General features: G+C 41.2%; 1 pseudogene; it reads right to left on the bottom strand.

Annotated features, from left to right (window-relative positions):
- Positions 1–676: 676 nt before the first annotated feature.
- LOC109114160 (uncharacterized) lies at positions 677–18500 on the bottom strand (annotated as a pseudogene).
- Positions 18501–21541: the final 3041 nt, after the last annotated feature.

Genomic DNA, 21541 nt, shown 5'->3' with positions numbered 1-21541 from the left:
ATAACAGAAAACAAAGATTAAATCGATGGAAGATGACTTCCGGTTGAAGGGACAAGTTCAGCTATTTTGAATTTAGCTTCCGATAATCTATACACACTCGCCACCCATTTTGAATTCGGGTAGGCATTAACTCACCGTCTTGATTTTCAACCACGGTTATACTTGTTTTCTTCGGGACTACTTGTACTGGACTTACCCAATTACTGTCTGAAATTGGATAGATTATTCCAGCATATAGTAGTTTTAAGACTTCTTTCTTCACTTCCTCCATTAGCGGTGGGTTTTATTGGCGTTGGGCTCCGATTGCAGGTTTGGAGTCTTCTTCCAAGAGTATTTTGTGCATACAGGTAGATGGGCTTATTCCCTTGATATCAGCTATAGTCCATCCAATCGCTTCCTTGCATTCCTTAAGTGCTTGAATCAGTTTCCTCTCTTCCAATGCATCGAGTTTGGAGGAAATTATCACGGGTAGTGTCTCCCCCTTGCTTAAGAACATGTATTTTAGGTGCTTTGGTAATGATTTCAGCTCCAGTTGGGGTGCCTGCACAATAGATGGAAGGAGTCTTGTGTGAGCTAGGGGCAAACTAATGAAAGAAGAATTATGAGAAAATTCAAAAGAGTTTAGTTCAGAAGTCAAATTTCGCAGTTCCGATTTCAGCATAAACTTCTGCTCTACTCATTGCAGTTGATCAGGCCCATTGTTAAGTGCAACTTTCAGTGTGTCTTCATCATCTAGTTCAAAAGTTTGCTGCACTAAAGAGTCAGTAATGTCTATAGAAAAAATTGAATGCGCATCATTAGGATATCTCATGGCATCATAGATATTAAATTTAATAATTTCACCATCGAATTCCATGGTAAGTGTCCCCTTATGCACATTGATTTTTGTTTTGGACGTCTTAAGAAAGGTTATTCCCAGCAAAATTGGAGTCAAGTTGGAAGAATTATCTTCTTTCGTGTCGATCACATAAAAATCAGCAGGAAAGACCAGATTATTTACTTGGACTAAAATGTCCTCCAAGACCCCCTTCGGGTATGTAGTAGATCGATCAACGAGTTGTAAGATCACACCCATCTCTTTCAATGGTCCAAGATTCATGGTCGTGTAAATAGAATGGGGCATGACATTCATCGAAGCTCCTAGGTCTAGCATTGCTTTAGACATTTCCTATTTTACCGGGAATGGTGAACATACCTGGATCCTTGCATTTAGGGGATAGTCTTTTCTGGAGAATGGCTGAAACATTTTCTCCTATATGGATCTTCTCATCGCCTTTCAACCTTCTCTTAGTAGTGCACAACTCGAGGAATTTAGCATAGCGGGGTACTTGTTTAAGTGCATCAAGGAGGGGGATGTTTACGTCAACCTTGCGGAATGTCTTGAGAATGTCCTTGTCTTGCTCCTCCCTCTTGGAATTTGTGAATCGGATAGGGAAAGGTGGAGCGATGACTATGGCTTGGGGTGGCTTTCCGCTTGAATCCGTTTGGGGAGATGGTGTCTCTTTTTTGGTTGTCTTTGGATGCTTCTTGACTGGATTCATTCAGCTCCTTCCCGCTTCTCAAGGTGATTGCACTAGCATTCTATTTCGGGTTAGTCGTGGTCTAGGAAGGTAGCCTCCCTGATGATTGAGATTCCATTTGACTCATAGCTGTTGCTAATTGGCTGACCTGATTCTTTAGGTTCTGGATGCTTGTCCTCATCTCCTGTTGAAATTGTTGAGTATTAGTTGCAAGTGCTTTCACAATTTCATCGAGAGACATACCTGGATTGGAAGACGATGAATATGGTGGAACCGGCAGCCTAGCTTGATACTAATGTTGGAAGCCGAAGGGCTTGGTTCCATAGTTAAGGTTGGGATGATCCCTCCATCCTACATTGTAGGTATTCGAGTAGGGATCGTATCTCTTTTGCGGGAATCCTCCAACAACATTGGCTTGTTCATAAGGTTCATCTTGAAGCATAGGGCATATGTCGGTTGGATGTCCCGCAGTTGAACAAATCCCGCAAGCCTTCACTGTTTGCGTGTTACCTGTAGCCAATTGACAGACAAGAGAGGTCAGGCTTGCAATTTTTTGTTCTAGGGAGGAGATGTTTACCTCGTTAGCATGGGTTGTTGGAGGGTTGAGCCTATAGCCGAACTGTTGAGAGTTGGCTGCCATGTTCGAGATCAATTCTCTTGCTTGTGAAGGAGTTTTGTTCACCAACACTCCTCCACTTGCTGCATCGATCATACTCCTATCCATTGGAAATAACCCTTCGTAGAAATATTGGATAAGGAGTTGATCTGGAATCTGATGTTGCGGACAGCTGGCACAAAGTTGCTTAAATCTTTCCCAGTATTCGTAGAGAGTTTCTCCACTGAATTGTCTTATGCCATAGATCTCCTTTCTGATGTTAGCAGCTCGGGAGGTAGGGAAGAACTTCTTAAGGAATTGCCTTTTCATATCGTTCCATGTGGTGATAGAACCGGAGGGTAGGTAGTAAAGCCAATCCTTAGCTTTATCAGCTAATGAGAAAGGAAAGGCACGCAGCTTGATCTGTTCCTCGGTAACACCTTGAGGTTTCATGCTTGAACATACTACATGGAATTCTTTTAAGTGTTTGTGAGGATCTTCACCTAAAAGTCCACGAAAAGTAGGGAGTAAGTGTATAAGACCAGATTTGAGTTCGAAAGGTACCGCTAGATCTGCATATTCGATGCAGAGAGGTTGTTGGTGCAGATCCAGTGTGGCTAGCTCTCTAAGGGTTCTCTCTTCATTGTTGGCCATGACTTCTTTTTCAGGATGATTGGATGGCTCAACGATTTCTGTAGCCAACTTCACTCCGGGAGTTGGGAGTGATGCTGATTGGTTGTGACGTTGCTTGGCTTCCTTCCTCAAGCAGCGAACTGTGTTTTCGATCTCAGGGTCGTAGTGGAGTTCACCTATACAAGAAGAATGAGGCATAAACCAAGCAATAGGAAATAAATCTACTTAGGACGCCAATCCCCGGCAACGACACCAAAATTTGGTGGGTGTCAAATCCAACCAAAGATAAATATTCTTGCTGTGATTTAATAATCTGTAGATAGTGATGAGTAAGATCGTCTCCACAGAGATTGGGTGGATTTATTTCCAAGTAACGAAGTAAGGGGGTTTGTAAAGTTAAGGAAAATAAGAAAATAGCAGAAAATAACATAAAACAAAGATTAAATCGATGGAAGATGGCTTCCGGTTGAAGGGACAAGTTCAGCCTTGATTCTTATCATTGATCATCGATGCAAGGATAGGTTCATATATTTACGAATAAATTGGTTATAGCTATTAACAAGCTCTAACAGCCAGCCTCTACTCGTATTAGTTGATAACCAAAACAAGCTCTTTGGTTGCTTCCCTTATCAATAGACAGTTCTAAACAAGCTCTTAGGATTTAATCTACTAATAGCATTAAGAGGGGAGAGACCCAATTCTGGTCAGCGATCTTACAAGCTCGGACCGTTTAAGCCAGATCATACCTTTTCCTAACATAGATCGAAAACTTTTTTGCAATCAATTTCTGTTAGTTGCCACCATGATCGAACCTACCAATCATATACGAAACTGGAGGTTCAATCAGCCATAGATTATTTCCATTGAATGAGCAAGGGGCCCTTCTTGCTTAATCAATAAAAATAATCCTCACAGTTAATAACAGAAAACATATGATTACCCATAAACAATGAACTGAAATAAAAAACAATTAGATCTCACATTGTTTATAGAATCAAAGCTTCCCTAACCCTTCAACCAGAAATTAAAACCTTACAGACCCTTCATGATGAAATCACAGCTTCCAGATGAGAGGGGGGCGAACTCTGCTTCTTCCTCCTTGGTTGCTGATGTCTCTCTCTGAAGGCTGAAACTCTCTTGGAGGATTTGATGCCTTGGGTGCCAGTCCGCCCCCCCTTTATATAGATTTGGGGAGAGGGCTGTTCTCCAACTCCCTTTAGGAGATTATCCTCAAAACTGGAAAGTCCTAGTCTAATCTGAACTTATCCTATCCTAACTCTTATCTCAATCTCTTATCTTTCTAGGATTACAATTTGAAAATTTAAATCTGATAAAACTCTCTTTCTTGAGATTACATTCAACTTCTATTCTAATGGGACTCTTGGTTCTTGAATTCGAGCTAGGCTTCTTTAACAATTCGGGCTGCTTCAAGGCTCTTCTGCGAAGTGGGCTTTAGCTGTGAAATGGGCATTGCTACAAAATTTCTCCGACTTTGGGCCCAAATTCATCTTCGATGCGGACCGATTCTGCAAAAACCCAAAACACAAAAGTTCTGGGCCTTTTCCTTATCTTTCCAGTGCGTCTTGAATTGTCCAAATCGGAGTCTGGAATTGAGAGTTATACCTAGATCACTGAACGGTGCCAAAACTGTGCAAAATCATCCGATTAGGTACCAATTAAGTGTAATGAGCCCAATTAGGTACCAATTAAGTGTAAAATACTGAATATTGAGGGATAAAGATATGATAAATTTTATTCTCATCATATTTCGCAGTCTCTAATGCGAAACCCCAAAAGGATGTGGGCAACTCTGAGTGCACGAGACGTGACCGGACCATATCCAATAAGGTCCTATTCCTCCTCTCTGAAACACCATTTAACTGTGGTGTAGCAGGGGGAGCTAACTATAATACTATCCCGTTGACATTTAAGTAGTCCCTGAATTAGTCAGAGAGATACTCGCCACCTCGATCCGATCGAAGGGTCTTAATTTCTCTCCCTAACTGTTTCTCGACCTCTTGTCTGAACTCCTTGAACTTTTCAAAGGATTCAAACTTGTGTCTCATTAGGTACATGTAACCATACTGAGAGAAATCATCGATGAATGTAATAAAATACACGTGCTGGTTACGAGTCCTAAGACTCAGGTGACAACATACATCAGTATGTATAAGGTCAAGCGTGCCCGTACATCTTTCAGGCTTACAGAATTTCTAATGAATATTACTAATGAATATATTAATATATTATATATAACTATACTATATATAATTATATTATAGCATATAACAAAATTTAGATAAAATTTCATTTTGTTTGGAAGGTTAAACAAAACAAATACAAATAAAATATAGAATAAATAACTATTCTATTATTTCTATAATTATAGAATAGTTAGAACTAGAATACTAGAATAATATAATTAAGTGAATATTATATTAATTTAATATAATATTCTATATATTAGATATCTATTAGAAATAGATTCTATCTAATCTATATTAGAATGATTACTTAGTAGTAGTTATAACAATTCTATTCTAATTATTAGAAATAATATTCTAGAATATTAAATTTAGATTATAGAATATTAAATTTAGTTTCTATTTTTTAATTTATAAATATAAAAATATATTGGCCATTTCATCATCTTACCCTAAAGGCAAGGTTCACAAGTGGGAAGATCTTCTACAGTTAGAAAATCCAAAGGACCATCCTTTACCAACCTTGTGATACGATCATTGCTGATATGGTCAAGTTGGTACTGCCACAGGCATGTGGGATTAACTGTATCACAAATTCTTTTCTTAGGGATATCAATCGACGTAGTTTCGGCTATATGCTAGTTTCCAAAGAAGGATGGAGAACATAGAGACCATTCTCAAGTTTTCCATATGCGATGAATTTGTTATTTTTTTAATAGTAATTGTATTACCAAAAAGAATAGAATATCCATTCGCACACAATTTTGAAACAAAAATCAAATTTTTTCTCAAATTTTGTACATAAAGACAATTTTTTAGTACAATTGATCCTTCTCTGAAAAATAACTCTCTGGTTCCTATAGTCGCAGCTACAACACTTGCAGAAGTCCCCAAGTAAAGCGTTACTTCTCTGTCACTTAATCTTTTGCTTATCCTGAACCTCTATAGTGAGTTACACGCATGGGTCGATGCCCCAGAGTCAATACACCAGGAAGCAGAAGTAACCAACAAATTGGTTTCTATGACATAGGATTCAAAATTACCTTTCTTGGATTCCAAGTACTGAGGACAGTTCCTCTTCTAGTGGCTGGTCTATTTGTAGAAGTGACATGCATCAGATGCCCTGTCCTTCTTCTGCTTCTTGGACTTGGTGGCTTTCTTCTAAGGCTTCTTCTTTGCCTTCCTCTTTTTCTTGCCTGACTTTCCAGATTCAACAAGCATGGCTAGAGGCTCATCGTTCTTAATCAGTTCTTCGACCCTTTGCAACATATTGCTGAGTTCCTGAACGCTGACATTCAGCTTATTCATGTTGTAGTTCCTGATGAACGTTTTGAAGGAAGGAGGCAAAGAATTTAAGATAGCGTCTATCTTGGTCACATGGTCCAGCCTGGATCTAAGAGCCTCAATTTCATTGATGTAGCCCATCATCCAAAGACAATGGTCATGAACTTGTTGCCCCTTGGGTATCTGTGCGGTCATTACTGCTTCAAGACCTTTTGCCAAGTAGAATGATTCTGTTCTTCATACATTGTCTTTAAACTATCCAATATGTCCTTGGCAAGTTCGATCTAATCAAACTGCCTCTGTATCAGATTGTCCAGGGAGGCAATGATATAACATCGGGCTAGGGAGTTTTTCTCCTCCCATTCCTAATAGTTCCTCCTACGGGCCTTAGAAGCCCTATAACCCAGACGCTCCGGGGCAGGGTTTTTAGCCACCCTGTCCAACTTCTCAGAAGTTAAGACCAGCATAAGGTTACGGTACCAGTCGGCATAGTTTGGGCCCTTAAGCTTATTGTCATCCAAAGCTTTGGAAATTGTCTATTTGCCATTTCTGATAAAAAGAAAACATTAGTCCACAACCTAATTTGATTCATGTTATCTACATAGATATGGCTTTTAATCTATATTCCATTCCCATTTATTCATCTCTAAGATTTCCCTCATATCTCAGTGACGGAGTGCGAATTGTCTTTGGAAATGTGGGAAATCACATAGGGTGCATGGAGCCAACTGTTTCAGCTGCATAACCCCACCACCTTTCTGTGAAGGATCATATCCACTCATCATATGGGCTTTCACTTTGGCCTCTTTCAGACAAGGTTCATTGCCATTTTAGGTAAAACCTTTCTGTCTAGTGAGTGCTCACCCATCATATTCATGAACGCTAAGGTACCGTGAGAGAGTCTTTCATTTTCTAGTAAGCCCCTCCCACATCGGTCTATGATGCCCCTATCATCTTATGAAACACTTCGACAGATCCAATAGCAAATGGATAGCCCAATTTTATGGTGCATTTCCTCATTACTGAAGGACCCATCTTCATGCTAATGATGGAAGGCCTTTAGAGAGTTCATCATATCAATCTCCCTATCACATGCACTCATATTTCAGGAGGGAACAAAGGTTACGCCCTAGTTTAATTTAGGTCAAACTAGAGTGGCTCCCACTGACTTTCATAAAGCTAGATTTAGGTGGGCCCTAAACGGCTAGGGTTCCGCACGAATCCTCTTTAGGGAGGTGTAGGGCCCACCACGAAGGGAGATCATCCAATGATCTTTAGGGACACTATGGCAATGATGTGCATTCAGCCATGGTGTGCGCAAGAGCCACTGTCGTATTTGCATGGGCCAAATACTTATGACCCATGAACGTTGCACATCATACATCCATACATCACATGCAATGATAGAATTGATCCAATCAATTAATATCTGTAAAGCCCATTATCAAAGCCCATTTTAATCCATAATATTACTGATTAATATTATCTAGGTATATGGGCTGAATAGCAGTTAGCAGTTCGGCCCATATAGCTTTCTTGCAGTTAGTGGACTTTTGCAGTTTTAACTTTTTAAAACTAGGCCTTGCAGGTGCTGGCCGAATTAAATCTCATTATTAACCATCAATTCCTTGACCCAAAAGTGGGAAATTAGGGCTGACATCAGCCTCCATCGAACCACAGATTTGGCCCAACTAGTATGGACCAATCTGGTTCGAATGGGTCTAGGGTTTGATTTTTAATTAAAGAATTAATTCAAGAAAATGATATGAAATTAATTACTGATCAAAGACAATCAGAAATCAGTAACAGGGCTGTTCGCACATCTCACACATCTCAAACTTGTAAAACAGATGTTAGAACACAGTTTGCAGTTTCATAAACTACAAATTGTAGATAGTGATTTCTCCACCTGCGAATTCTCCTTCCCCAGCGCATCCAGCTTCGATCTTGGAATAAAATAAATAGAAAAACCCTAATTTTCTGTTAATATTACATAAGATAGAATTCCTATACATTCAGTCTAAAAAATTTAAAAAAAAATTAATTACAACCCAGAATGTAAAAATCTACAAATCCCAGATATCCTGCGCCAATAAAGATTTCGATCTCCTTTGTACAAATAGCCCATAAATCAAGAAAATTATAAAGAAAAGTTCTAAATAAATTTCAGATCATTTGCCCTTGATCTAGGAAACAATTTCCTAGAAAAACCACAATCTGTGCAAATCAGGTAGAACACCTTATGCCCATTTGCGCAGGTTCAGATCTGATTTATTTCGGTTCAAGATTTGAACCATGGCTCAGATACCACTGAAGGGATGAGAGATCCATCATATGGATGGTTGAACCCTACAGGAAGGTAGGGCGAAATTTCAAAAGTTTCTCTCTCCCATTTGGGAATCGCATTCCCTGTTTAGAAAATCTGCATTTTCAAGGATCAATCTTGAACCAAGAACCGAACCAGATTTAAAACCAAAAGGTAGGAGAGGGAGATACCTGATATGAATAGATAGTATCCTCCAATGAAGGTGTTCACACCCAAAGAAATCTCCAAAGACTGCTCCCACTTAAGATGACATAGTGTAGGGTGGAGCAGAATCAACAGTGTTCTTCCCAAGAACCAAATCCTTCAGCAAGAATTCGATGGAGGATGTGAGCACGACTTCAGATCAACCTTTCTCCAAAGACTGATATCAAGAACACTTCTTGATCGCTCCTACAAGAATGGAGATCAAACTAGCAATTGGCGGCAACTGGAGGAGAACGCAGAGAGAAGATGGTGCAGCCACACTATTGTTGTCTTCTCTTTGTGCGATCTGAGATCTGATCTCTGGGGTTGAGTTTGTAGAATGGTCCACCCTCCTCCTCCTTTTATAACCTTAAAGAGAGCTCCTAATCTCATTAGGAGTTTCCTAATCCAAATCTGTATTTGGATCAGGAGTTCTTTTTAAGAGATAAGCATAAGTCCCTATCTTATCTGCAGATTAGATCAGCCCTCCAAATCTTATTAAGAGTTTCCAAATCCAAATCTATATTTGGATCTGGACTCTCTGAGTGGATAGGGATAACTCCCTATCCTATCTACTGATCCAATCCCAGATCTGCCCTCTCTTTAACTAATCAAATTAGACCAATTTGAATTGGGCTTTAGGCCCATTAAGTCCATGTGCTCACTTACCTTCTAAACTGCTGCCCAATTGGGTTTCCTTGTATGGCGTGAGACCCAAATATTGATCTACAGATCAGCTACATGGGTTCAGCCTAGCCCCTGTTACAAGGCCTAGCCGAATTCACTGTTATGGGCAGTGAACCCCTGAGCCCATCACCATGGGCTCTTAACGGGCCCAACACTTACAGTAAGTGGTCCCTGGGACAAGCCACCTTATAAAAACCCAGGGATTGTGGGGAGATGCAAGATTAGACCATCAGGCATTACCCTTAATGATCTTACACTTAACCTCTCAGCCCATAATGATCAAATACTACCCGACAAGAGAGGACCTCTCCCTCGGCTGCAAGGAACAGTGCTGCACTCTCTACTCTCATGGATCCCGGAAATTAAAACCTTTTGCAAACATTTTGAATCCATAATATATATATATATATATATCTTTATATAAATATATTTTGCAAAAACAAATTTCAACAATTGAAACCGGCTGCCGGCAGCTTTGGTTTCCATCAAAGAGAGTGCATCCCTGATCATTACCTTTGTCCGACAAAGGGGCTGATCCTGTCACTATGATCACCCACTCAGATGAATTCTCAGACTGTCCCAACATACCTAGGTTTTGACCCCCTCTAAGAATCTCACTGATTGGCATATCAAGGACAACCCAATCCGACACCTAGTGCAGTATCATAGTTGAGTCTAGGGGTCAAGTGTAACATTTTTGTTTTGTCCACTAATCACCAAGGTCCAGGGCAATACTAGAATTCTGGTCAGGTTCAGGGTTTCAAGTAAACCTACACTGCATGTACCACGTGTCTCACCCTGGCAGTTGAGACCGGCTACCCCAACCAACTTGGTGGCACATCAGTGTCAGCCTTAGCAGGATAAATTTCCCTAGACTTGTCCAATGGCTATGAACATTCTAAACTAACACGAGTCACATAAGTGTCCAATTTAAGGGTATTACACAGAAACACACCATAATAACATGAATCAAATATGTACTTTATTCATTTACATTAAATGTCATAAGGTACATCATTCTGATTGGAGCTAAGGGCATACACTGTCTAACACTCTCAGCCCATAATGATCAAACACTGCCTAATAAGAGAGGACCTCTCCCACGGCTACAAGGAACAGTGATGCACTCTCTACTCACATGGATCTCGGGAATTAAAACCTTTTGAAAACATTTTGAAGTATATCTCTATATAAATATATTTTGCAAAAAGAAATTTCAACGGTTGAAATCAACTACCGACAGTTTAGGTTTCCATCTGAGAGAGTGCATCCCTGATCATTCACTTTGTCTGACAAAGGGGCTGATCCTGTCACTATGATCACCCACTCAAATGAATTCTTGGACTGTCCCAACATACCCAGGTTTTGACCCCCTTTAAGGATCTCACTAATTGGCATATCAAAGACAACCCGATCCGACACCTAGTGCAGTACCATAATCGAGTGTAGGGGTTAGGTGTAACATTCCAGTTTTGCCCATCTATCTCCAAGGTCTAGGGCAATACTGGAATTTTGGTCCGGTTCATGCTTTCAAGAAAACCCACACTGCATGTACTTCAGGTCTCACCCTAGTAGTTGAGACAAGCCACCCCAACCAACTTGGCGATAGATTAGTGTTAGCCTTGGCAGGATAAATCTCCCCAGATCTCTACAATGGCTATGAAGATTCTAAACTAACAGGAGTCTCATAAGTGTCCAGTTTAAGGGTATTACACAGAAACACACCACAATGACATGAATCAATTATGTACTTTATTCAATTACAATAAATGTGAAAAGATTGATGAGACTTAGAAGAACCTTATTGTGTCCCCTTAATTTCATCCTTTTACACTACTTTAGCACTTAAATGCACTCATTACTCTTGTATTTCGATTCAGGGCAATAAAAAAGGCAATTGGAAGGAAACAGGCCAATTCGGGTGATTTCGCACAGTTTTGGCGACAGTCAGTTATCTGGGCCTAACTGACAGTTCCGGACTCCGAATTGGGCAATTCAAGAAGCAGTAGAAAGAAGAAAGAAAGGCCCACAACTTTACTGTTTTGGGTTTTGACAGATTCGGCCTGCATCGAGTACGAAACTGGGCCCAAAGTTGGAGCAAATTCGTAGCCAGGCCCATTTAACAGCTGAAGCCCAACTTGCAGCAGTCCAAGTAGCAGAGAAGCCCAACTCGGATGCAAGAGTCTAGAGTCCTAATTCGAATGTAATCTCCCAAGAGGGAGAGAGTCTTATTAGATCTAAACTTTGAATGTAATCCTATAAGGATAAGAAGGATGGGGATTAGATAAGAGATAGGATAGGATTAGTTCAAAGAAGATCAAGACTCCCTAAAGATAAGATGATCTCCTAGAAGGAGATGGAAAACAGCCCTCTCCTTTGGCTATATAAAGAGGGGGGCGAACCAGCTCTAGCATCACTCATTCCAAGATCCAAGAGATCATCAAGAGGCCAAGAAGCTCAAGAAAGCAGTTCGGCTATGAAGAAGAAAGGCATGGAGATTGCGCAGATCATGAGTAGCTAAGCTTCTTTTTCTGGTTCAAGGGGGGATGTTTGATTATGTCATTGTGAGGATCTGTAGTTAATTTACTTTCTTGCTTTTTAATTCAAGTATTCATTGATTCTTGTGCATATTTTTATTGGATGTTGATGTTATTTAGTTTGACAAACTGAATTAATGTTGATATTCCTATTGCTATCCATGATTTCGGTGATCCGTAATTGTCACGAATAATGGTACAAGTAGCAATTAGGTTGATATCTTTTTGGGTCAATTGTTCGTGACAGCCTTTGACCAATGTTTTAACATGGTTCAACCTAAAGGAATCGATGGAACAAAATTCAGTAATTGCAGCTATCTCAATTATTGTTATTTTGGTTTTAACTGTTTTCACAAATCTTAATGCTATCATTGTTTAACATGGAACGCTATCATACCCAGTTGAGTGGTGATAAGTGTTGATCGAATGCTGGGTTTGGTCAACTGAATTAGGAAAACACAAGGTTTATTATGGCTATCCTAATAAATCTAAGGTTAAATGCTTGAATTGCAAGAATGCTGAAATGTACCTAGGATCGATGGCCAATCGATTCAACCCGAACCCTTGAACCAGAATTCGGTAAGACTGATTTTCTCTTGTTTGTTTAGTTTGTTATTCATTTAATTTTAGTTATTAAATTTTCCCACACAATTACTTTATCCATTCGGCTAAGAGATTACTGATTTGCTCCCTGTGGGATTCGACCTAGAACCACTTTTACTACAAATATTTTATTGTGGGACTGGTACTAATTTTGAGGGCTAAGATACATCAATCTAATTTCGACAACCCGTCAAAGATACATCAATCTGATTGGAGCTAAGGGCATAACTGTGTAACACACTGGGGGTGTGCTATAGGTTTGATGAAACCTAATTTCAGGAGCCATTCTACTTCTTCTTTAATATTCAAGGTTATTTTTGGCTTGAAAATCCATTGTGCCTGCTTTACTGGTCGGAACTTGGAATCTATGCATAGGGAGTGCCTGACAAGATCTAGGTCTAGTCATGGCATCTAGTCGTATGACCTGGCGAACACATACTGAAACTTTGTGAAGATACACAGATTAGATTATTGTACAGGTTTTTTAAATTTTTGTGATAAGGAGAATTCCTTACCTTTTAGTAGTGCGATAAGCTTTTCTTTGGCCTTAGCTGCTAGTTTGGCAGATATGTATAGTGGTCTATTCTTTGTTTCATCAGCCGCTAGGTTGATTTCTTCTAATGGTTCTTCTACCGTGTTGATGGAATCCGTCATACACTTGGGAGGTGCTCTGACTTCATCGCAGTACTCTAAGATGTCCTCCTTCAACTCCTGTCATCGCCCACATTATTATTATTTTTTTTTGTATTTACTTTTTGGGTTTTCTGTCTGGTATAATTGTGATTCAATTAAATATCATACCTTTGTATCATATGCTCAGTAGTTGGTTTATTGTCCGATGGCATTACTATAGCGACATCATTTTGTGAGAATGATGTGATGAAATAGTGTTGGTTAAAACATTATTTAGAGTTCTTTGTTAGAGAGTTATGATGACTTTCTTGGTAGAAAACAGGTAATATGTATGTATATTAGAAAAGGATTACACAGATAAATTTGGAAATGAATTGTAGTTCGTAATGTACTTTCTTGGAGGATGATCTTGCAAACAATTTACAAGGTAAGGTGATCAGAAATAAAAAAAAAAACTAAAGAGAATCATACCTTAGGGATGGCCTTTTTCTTTGCGGGCAGTTCAACATCATCACAGTCCGTGACGATGGTGTAATAGTCCTTTCCATCGGTTCTTGTCACCCATACGCATTTGATTCTTTTCTTTCACTCGACAGTTTTTACAGGCTTGCTCTCTATGAGGTTATGCAGCTTCATCCCTTCGACCTTGGCTATTATTGTTATCCCTTCGTTTGCCAGCTCTATGAAGTAGATAGCATCCTATAGGTGCGTTTCTGACTTATCGAAGGGGGCCCTGGTGGCTGGGATCCTGATTGATTGTCCCCGGTGTTTGGCTCTGACACACTAGTGGTATGTTCAAGGGAAGAGGTCCAAGGCATGAATTAGGGGGCATCCTAAGAGGGCATGGTAAGAGGTCCTCCCTGGGATCACCTAGAACTCCTACGTGGTGCTGAATGGGTCGACCGTGATTTGCAGTTCAATGGACCCCTTTGTGGTGGATGCATTTCTGTTAAAGTTTGTCACCTCTAATGGCAATCCCTTGATATCCTCTTTTCATATGTTCATCAACTCTAGTGTGTGGATGAAGATGAGGTTGACAGAGCTTCCTGGGTCGACCATCGATCTTCTCATTTTGAACCCACCAATCTTTGGTAGGATGTATAGTGGTCTGTTGTGGTGGGGGTCAGTGGCTAACATGTCTTCCACTGTGAACTCTATGCTAATGCGATCACAACTGTAGTGCTGTGGTGGGTGCCTGAAGACTTCCGCCAATGCTCTGATTGCCAATGTTCGCATTGTCGTGCTTGCCCCTTGTTTGCTATAGAACTGTTGTAGTTCTTGACTTTGTTCCAGCTTTTCTATTAGGGCATCAGACTGGTACTAGTTGGCTGCTCCTACCACGTTGATACTGCCTCCCTGGGCATGGGCTAGGAGGGGGTCGGTTTTTACACATGTCGGGTCTCTGTTGATGAACTCATCAAGCTTTACTTTTTGTACAAATAATCTCCTCAGAGTGAAACAATCCATCAGATTATGGTGCGGCAATTAGTGAAAGTTGCACCATCTTCCGCCATGCCTATCCTTCTCTAGGTCTATTCCTACTGGTGGTGGCGGCAGATTGATGACCATGTCCTCGACTAGTTTGTTCATTATCATAATCACCTCCTCCCTTGTGCAGGGGAAACGGGGAGGGATGCTTCTTTTTCCTAGGGCATTGTAATGTTGGTACGACCCCTGTCTGGCTCCTGTGTTGTTTCTAGGCTTCTGGTCAACTGCATATGCCTCATTCCTATTGTATGGGGAGGTGTCTTTGACGGTGCGTGCTGTCCTTTTTGCACACCTCCAGAGTTGGCTGAACGTCTCTACTTCCACTTTCTCGATGCTAATTCTGTAGGTGGGGCACATGCCTTGTACACACTGTTTGGTGAAATTCTTCTCTGTGGCATGTTCATCGAATACAATGTGCGTTAGCTTCTAGAATCTCATAACATAGGCCAAGAGGTCTTCTTCCAGTTCTTGCTCCATGTTCCTCAAGTCGGCCATTGTCAGCTTTCTCTCAAGGGTGAACCACTTCGATGCTCCCTGGGGTGAGGCTTACGAACCATGTGTACGCTGGTTCGGTCAAGGATTTTGAGAACTCGTGTACTTTGAGGTCCTTGTCCCGAGCAAAGGAACTGAGGGTGTCTTCGAACTTGTTGATGTGTTCTTATGGGCTACCCCTTTGTCCATCATACTACAATCCAGCGGGGTAGGGCTTGTACAAGATGCGGTCAGGATACGACTTTTTAGTCGAATCCTTTAATCGGTTGCAGCTTTCAACAACTAGCCCTTGGACGTCTTCCTTCAGTTTGTTCTGGTTGAGTGGGGTTTCTTCCATCGGGTCGGTGTGGAGGAAGGCTTGGGACTGGTTGACAGGTTGGTGGTTTGTCTAGGTTGGTGTTGGTTCAATCCTGTTGGACTACTCTAGGATGGCGGGAATTGGGTTGGAGGCATGGCGATTGGGGTTGGGGATGCCAGTGAGAGTGGCAGTGGGGGTGAAGGGGGTTTGTTCAGTTTGGGCTAAGCGTTGGAGCAATATTTGGAGAGCACTCTTTGTTTCCTCCTACATCTGCTTGAGCTTCCTGAACTACATTTCGAAGCGGGCCTCGAACTCGCATACCTTGTTCGAGAGGATTTCGATGTCGACCTAGATGTGTGTCTTTGTTTCGGGTTGGTTCTTCGTTCCCAGGTTGGTATTTTTAGGGATGTTGTTCTACTCCTTAGGGATGGATGTAAGGTTTATCCTTCGTAAGGCCATTCTCTGTGATCAAAGATGAACCGGAGATTCTATTGTAGGTAGGGTAAGGCTTGGATGGGGAATGGTCTTTTTGAAAGATAGAGAAAGACTAGGAATTCCGAGGAGATTGGCTTTCAGGCTAGAGTGCTAGGGTAAGGAGTCCAAGGCAAAGAGTGCTAGGTGTTGAATGACTTCCAATATGTGGAGGATCTCTATTTATGGGGGAGATCTCGTGATCCTAAAAGGTTTTGGATAAAGGTACTTGAGACCTATCGGGAAAGGGAATATTGGATTTGTTGTTAATCATTAAGTGCACCACTAGTGTTTTTCCACGTGTCTCGTGTGGATCTTCCTAAGGATCGGCTTTCCTTTCACTAAGGATCCCTCATTACTCACATGTGATACCACCTCTCATGTGCTTTACTTAATTGACGTGGTGTTAGTGACATCACCCCTTGACGGGCAATGCCTTGTTAGCCCCACATGGCGTCTTGCCGCATTCCTTGAAGGACAGAGGGTTTATCGCAGTTCTAAGCATGTGCGGGTCTCGTCGCGGGTCCAGCCCAAGTTTCCCTTGGCTCGGGCCACGAGTTGGTTCGTTGAGGGCGTGCGATGGACCATAGGTTTATCATAGTTCTACAGTGCATGTTGTGGGTTCATTGCAAATTTGTGGTGCACCGCAAATTCATCACAGCAGGAAAGTTGGTTGTAGGCTGCTCGTAAGGAGCCATGTGGTATCAATTGAGTGTTTAATTTTCTTTGGGGGACTGCATGAACGCTATATACCTACACCTTGAAGTTCAAGCCCCAAATCTACTTCCCTTGTTTTCAGACTACAGATTTAAAGCCATAAATGCTCATCCTGACATGATAGCTCACTTAAGCTTCATTTGAAGTCTTTCTAGTTGCTGGAAAACCTTCATCAAGGTTTCACATAAGAGGTAGGTCTCTCATTTCACCACCTCTTTTTTTTTTTCTAAATCCATAAATCTTTGTTTTCAGTGTTTTGGGTTGCTTGAGGTCACGAAACCATGGGAAACTTGCATTCCTAATTTTATCTAGGTTGAGAAAAATAGGTAGAGAGGCAAGGGTCTGAGGGAAATCTGTACCTAAGACCCGATAACATCACCTCAAATCAGTTCTAGGTAAAGATGGGAGCATTTTCACCTGATTTCTGGAGTTCGGAGCAACCCTTTTCATTGGTGTTTTGTCAGAATTTTAGCCTGCATTGCTCTTGTTTTGGGCTACTACAGCAGCTTGGAGAGAGAGGTGCCTAACACCTTCCCTCTCCCAATCCTTAGAAGACAAAATCTCTTTGTTAGGTGCCTTTCTTGGCACAGAACAAAGTCACAATCAAAGCAAGTAAACCGATTTTCGAATCTAAAAATGAGGGCCCATTTCCTCTAAAAAATGTGTGGCGACTCCATTTCTGTGAGCCGGCCATGAGCTTCTCTAAGCTCACAATAAGGAACAAGTAGCCTTTTAAACTCTAAAACCCTAATCAACACTGAAACAAAAACAAATAAAAAATCTCAAAATTTTCTAATAACGATTATCATCAATAACTCCCCACTTTATAATTTCATTCATGATTGATATTAGAAACCAAAACCCTAAAATGATTGATATTGGAAATCGATAACTCAAAAAAATCAGCTTCAAACCACATTATAAAATTCAACAGCAACTTATCACTTTGAGAGGTAAGGATTCTCATACCTAATTTATGACTTGAGAGAGATGGGATAAAGAATACAAATGATGGTATAGATTGATGCTTCATTGTGATGAGCAAACAAGAGTCGGATTTAGGATGTTCGTGCCATAAAAAAAATCTCAATTTTTTCGGTAACAATTATCATCAATAACACCTTACTTTATAATTACATTCATAATTGGTATTAGAAACCAAAACTCCAAAATGATTGATATTGAAAACCAATAACTCAAAAAACTCAACTTCAAACCACATTATAAAATTTGAGAGGTGTGAATTCTGCACCATGAAGTTACTATTTCCATGGTACTCGAATTAGTACTTCATCCACTCATCAAGTGTCATCTTTCTGCGAATAGAGGTGGAGTCCATTTTTCAACCACAAACACCTCATACACTGGCCTATCTCAGCCACAAACACCTCATACACTGGAATCAATTCCTTAGGAATGCTTTCCAAGTGCTAGAGATGATGTGCCAATATAGTACCGACCAGAGACAGTGCTAGTAGAGGCACAACAACTTCCATGGTAACACCAAACTCTCCAAATGCACCAACGAAAGTGTGGATACGACAACACCAATGTGTCACCAATGGCTCCATAAAATCCACACCGTCACCCCTTTGAAGACCCATGAAGTAGTCAATGAACCTCAGCAAACCTGCATCACATAGTAGCATACAATACATGGGGTTCTCCAAGATAAACAACACCCATGAAGTATAACTGGTGGAGCCATAAGGACCCAAGGTCCTAAGCTCTGTGCAACAGTAAATGGCTTTGCGTGTTTATCACCCATACAAACAGAGGAACTTCTTTCCTTCAATGATGTAGAAGGTATTGTTCTTATCCATCGCCATAGGTACTGGAGGCCAGAAGCCCCTCCCTGAGTCAGCTTCCCATGTAGACATATTCAGAAAGCAACTCAGTTGTATCTACTTCCTAGGCGAAGTCCAGGAATGGACACACCTCCTTCACCACTCTTTCTCATGCACGGGACTTCTCACCTTTGCGAAACCCTTAGATTGCTTACGTGGTGCCATTGAACACAAGAAACATAGCAACCCTGAATAGAAAACACAGAGAGCATAAGGGAATGAGGGTCATAAAGCAGTCGCAATGACAAAAGCATAACAACTTAGAAGAAAATGAATGAGAATAGACCACCCCCAATCCACTTTTAAAGACAATACAAAAACTATCTAGCAATCGAAATGGTGCCGTAGAAAAGTGATGGCTGCTTGGATTACCCATCACCTTTCCATTGGGAGACGTACCGTCATGTTAGAGTCCCAAATAAAAAGGAATCGAGTTAAAATCGCTATGATTCAAACATTACCGCCAAACACTCGTACTCGTAGCCTAAATGATGGCTACACACTACAGGGATGGGAGTGAAGGGATGGGAGATCCATCCTATGGACGCCCAGATCTTGCAGAACAGAATGGGCAAATTTCAAAAATTTCTCCCATCTCCACTGGGAATCGAATTCCCTATTTTAGAAAAATCATATTTTTGAAGGATTAATCTTGAACCAAGAACCGAATCAGATCTGAACAAAAGCAATAGGAGAGGAATATACCTGATACGGAAAAATAATATTTCCCAATGGAGGTGTTCACGCCCAACGAAGGAACCAAAAACTGCTCCCACTGAAGATGGCGCAGTGCAAGATGGAGCAGAATCAACAGTGTTCTTCACAAGAACCAGATCCTTCGCAAGAATCAGCTGGATGGCACGTGAGCACTACTTCCAATCAGCCCTTTCACAAAGGACTGATATCAAGATCCAATCTTGATCACTCCTACTGGCAAGAGGAGATCGAACTAGCAGAAATGGCAGCGGCAGGAAGGAGGCGACAAGAGAGATATTGCGCAGTAAAGCCGAATTCTCTCTTTTGTGATTTCAGCACTGAAGACAGGATGTAAAGTGTGTTAAAAAAGCTGCCGCCCCCTCCTCCTTTTATAACCTTAAAGGGATCAGCTACTAATCCCATTAGGAGTTGCTGATCCAAATCATATTTGGATCAGAATTCCCTTTAAGTGATAAGGGTAAACCATTATCTTATCTGTAGATTGGATCAGCCTTCTCCTAATCTCATTAGGAGGTTTCTAGGTCTGAATCTCATTTAGATCTGGACTCTATAAGTGGATAGGGTTAAGACCCAATCCTATCTGCTAATCCAATCTCAGAATTCACCCCTTATTTAACTGATCAAATCAGCTCAGTTCGAAATGGGCTTTAGGGCCAATAAGATTATGTGCTCACTTAGCCTTCCAAACTGCTGCCCAGTTGGGCTTCCTTGTATGGTGTGGGACCCAAACATTGATCTACACATCAGCCACATGGGTTCAGCCCAGCCTTTGTTGGAAAGCCTGGCCGAGTACACTGTTATGGACAGTGCACCCCCTGAAACCCATCACATGGGCTCTACGGGCCCAACACTTACCCTAAGTGGTCCCTGGGCCAAGCCACCTTGTAACACCCAGGGACTGTGGGCAGATACAAGATTATCCCATCAGGTATTACCCTCAATGGTCTTACACTTAACCTCTCAGCCCATAATGATCAAACACTGCCCGACAAGAGAGGACCTCTCCCTCGGCTACAAGGAACAGTGTTGCACTCTCTACTCACATGGATCCCGGGAATTAAAACCTTTTGTAAATAATCAGAAACCGTAATATATATATATACTTTTATATCTTATATAAAATATATTTTGCAAAACAAATCTCAACGATTGAAATCGACTACCGGCAGTCTTGGTTTCAATCAGAGAGAGTGCATCCCTGATCATTACCTTTGTCCGACAAAGGGGCTGATCTTGTCACTATGATCACCCACTCAGATGAATTCTCAGATTGTCCCAACATATCCAGGTTTTGACCCCCACTAAGGATCTCACTGATTGGCATATCAAAGACAACCCAATCCAACACCTAGTGCAGTATCATAATCGAGTCTAGGGTTTAGGTGTAACTTTCCAGTTCTACCCATCAATCTCCAACATCCAGGGCAACATTGGAAATCTGGTCCGATTCAAAGGTTCAATTAATCCTACTTTGCATGTGCCTTGGGTCTCACCCTAGTGGTTGAGATAGGCCACCCCAACATTTGGTAGCACACCAGTGTCAGCCTTGGCAGGATAAATCTCCCCAGACTTATCCAACGGCTGTGGACATTCTAAACTAACACGAGTCTCATAAGTGTCCAGTTTAAGGGTATTACACAGAAACACACCATAGGAACATGAATCAAATATGTACTTTATTCATTTACAATAAATTCATAATGTACATCATTCTGATTGGAGCTAAGGGCATACAACTGTCTAACAGCTCCCACTTGCACTTAGGTCCAATCTGGTACAAGCTGGAGCCCCAAACTTTCCACGTGTTTCTTAAACACTTTCTGTGTCAGTGGCTTATTCGATGGGTCTGTCACATTCTCCGCTGATGATACTACCGCTTAACATTAGCCTCCCGTAGGTCCAGTGTTGTCACACAACAGTGGAATGGGTGATGTGCTGAATTCCAAATTTACGAATGAACACCTTCATTCATAAGGCAGCCTCACTTACGGCAGTGTGTTCGGCTTGGGTTATGGACTGTTAATTTTCTACTCAGGACCCCTGTTTGCTGACATTCAGGAAACAACACACGATCCTATCGTGAAAACATACCCAAATGTAGACTTTCTATCATCTGGATCAGACTGGAAATCGGCATCAGTATTCCCCTAGATCTGTAGTGAGCTACAATCAAATACCAGACAAAACTCTTTTGCCCTTCAAAGGTACTCAAGTATGTTTTTCACAGCAATCCAGTGCTCCTGCCCTGGGTTGGCCTGAAATCTGCTTACCACACTAACTGCCGGAGCAATGTCAAGACGAGTGTA

Source organism: Nelumbo nucifera, chromosome 2 (assembly GCF_055504915.1).
Source record: "Nelumbo nucifera cultivar China Antique chromosome 2, China Antique-T2T, whole genome shotgun sequence".
NCBI classification, from domain to species: domain Eukaryota; kingdom Viridiplantae; phylum Streptophyta; class Magnoliopsida; order Proteales; family Nelumbonaceae; genus Nelumbo; species Nelumbo nucifera.
Note: the sequence above shows the minus strand (reverse complement) of the source record. Positions and strands in the feature narration are given on the sequence as shown.